Consider the following 2,407-nt stretch of genomic DNA (forward strand, 5'->3'; position numbering starts at 1 on the left):
GCAATGTTCTAGATTTTCGCCTCTGCCGGCCCCTCCTGGTTCGTCAATATATAAAGCGAACGTAGGGAATGAGGGCGTATTAAGTGTCCTCTTTTTGAAGAGACAAAGAAGTGGCTGACTACCCTGGCTTGGGTCCGAGGCCCAGCCATCCTTTCCTTTACCAAGATGGTGGCGGTACCGAGGCGCAATGAGCGAGCGCCGCCAGGAGCTCAGCGCGCAGGCCCCACGGTGACGTCACGGAGGCGCGACCGGGCCGGCGCTGGGGTAAGGAGGTACGAGCGCCTGCGGCGCGAGCGGAACCTGGGTTCGGGGGGCAAAGGCGCGGGGCGGGGGCTGCTTGGCCTGGGACCATCCCCTGGGAAGGCTGGAGGAGGGATGCTGGGAGGCGGGAGCACTTCCGGCATCCAGTCTGAACCACACCTAATTGGGGGCGATGCCCATTTCCAGACCAGACGACTGAAGCCCGACGCGACAGCGTAGTGTTCGAGGCCCCCTGGTCCCGGACTGTCCCAGGGCAGCTTCCGGTCTCGAGAGGGACAGATTTGGGTGCGGACGACCCCGGCCTCTTGTAGGGGGATTAGTGGTGGGGAACCTCAGAAGGGATAGCCGGGAGGGCTGCTTGGAGGAGGCATTGTTGATCTTCGTATTCTGTTCTTTTACCTTCACATCCGTGGGGTCTTGATCCCCGTGGATCTTGATTCCCTCCTAAGTGTGCCCCTCGCCCAGCCTGAGCCACTCCCTGGGTCCCGCCTGGGCTCCCAGCTCCTGCCATCTGGGGAGTCCACCTCCTCAACAACCCCAGAGGGCTTGTGTGACCCACAGATTGGGCCTCCCGGGTCTAACACCCTCCACACCTTCCCATCTCCCTGGAATACAAATCGCCCCTTTTTCCAGCCTATCTCCTGCATCCCCCGTGCAGGCTGGGATCTCCCCCACTCATTCAGACTTTTCCTTAGTTGTCTCCTCTAGGAAGCCCTTTGACCCAGGCTGGGTCAGAAGCCCTCTCTGGGCTTCCCCAGCGCCCTGTGTGCCCTTGTTAGGACTCTGACTGCATGTGGTGGCTCTTGTCTGGGAGTCCCATGCAGGCAGGAAGCTCATTTGTGCCACCTCTTTCCCCAGCATCGCACACGTATTAGGTGCCCAGTACATATTTGTTGAGTGACGTGGTGTGTGTGAGTGAGTGTTTACCACACACAGAAGAGTGTCTGTATTTGTCAGCTTGGACTGTCATAACTAATACCACAGACTGGGTGGATTAAACAGCAGAAATTGCCAGGCACTGTGGCTTATGCCTGTAATCCAGCTCTTTGGAAGGCCGAGGCAAGCGGGTCACTTGAGGTCAAGAGTTTGAGACCAGCCTGGCCGACATGGTGAAACCCCATCTCTACTAAAAATATAAAAATCAGATAGGCATGGTGGCACATGCCTGTAGTCCCTGCTACAGGGGAGGCAGAGGCGGGAGAATCACTTGAACCCAGGAGGTGGAGGTTGCAGTGAGCTGAGATCATGCCACTGCACTCCAGCCTGGGTGACAGAGCAAGACTCCGTCTGAAAATAAAAGAAGAGTGCTGAGTCTCATGCCGTGGATGGCACAGCGCTGGCATCCTCAGCACCCTGGTGGAGTGCTATTAATTTCTCAGCTGGTGGCCTTCCCCCGCTTCACCTGAAAACAGACTTTTGAGATAAGGCTCCAGGTTCAGCCCTGTGTGTCCTGGCCAGAGACCTCGGCTTCCCCTCTTTAGAATGGGGATAAATGACAGTCCCCACGTTTAAGGTTTTGGAGACATTCCATTGTTTTGGTCCTTGTAAAGCACTTCACCAAGGGCCAGACATTTGGTGAACAGTGGTGCCTACCATTTGTGTGTGCCTTGTCATTCCCTGGCTTCTCACGTGGGCCTCACACCAGATAGGGACCAGGTGCCCAGGGGCCCGAAGCTTTAGGATTGTTATAACATCTCCCAGCGGTGCAGGCCCCAAGCCATCAGGGGCAATTTATGGTGGCTTTATTGTTCACCCAGCTCTAGGAAATTTGGGGACTGAAGTCTCCCAGGGGGCAGACAGGGGAGGGACCCCACACAGACTGCCACATGGTCACAAAAGCATGACTTGCAAGAGACCTGATGGGGCCAGGCGCGGTGGCTCACACCTGTAATCCTAGCACTTTGGGAGGCCAAGGCGGGTGGATCACCTGAAGTCAGGAGTTCAAGACCAGCCTGGCCAACATGATGAAACCCTATCTCTGTAAAAATACAAAAATTAGCCAGGCGTGGTGGCGGGCACCTGTAATCCCAGCTACTCGGAAGGCTGAAGCAGGAGAATTGCTTGAACCCGGGAGGTGGAGGTTGCAGTGGGCGGAGATTGTGCCACTACACTCCAGCCTGGGTGAAAGAGCGAAACTCTGTCTCAA

The 2,407-nt window shown here is 56.5% G+C and overlaps 1 protein-coding gene across 1 annotated transcript in view; it reads left to right on the plus strand.

Annotated features, from left to right (window-relative positions):
- The first annotated feature begins 237 nt into the window (after positions 1–237).
- CCDC124 (coiled-coil domain containing 124) overlaps positions 238–2,407 on the plus strand; it is a 22,182-nt gene continuing 20,012 nt past the window's right edge. The window contains exon 1 of the mRNA XM_011990176.1: positions 238–272. The gene's annotated coding sequence lies outside the window, so the exon portion shown is untranslated. The remainder of the gene's footprint in view (positions 273–2,407) is intronic.

The sequence above is a fragment of the Mandrillus leucophaeus genome, unplaced genomic scaffold, assembly GCF_000951045.1.
Source record: "Mandrillus leucophaeus isolate KB7577 unplaced genomic scaffold, Mleu.le_1.0 Scaffold11, whole genome shotgun sequence".
In the NCBI taxonomy this organism is placed as follows: domain Eukaryota; kingdom Metazoa; phylum Chordata; class Mammalia; order Primates; family Cercopithecidae; genus Mandrillus; species Mandrillus leucophaeus.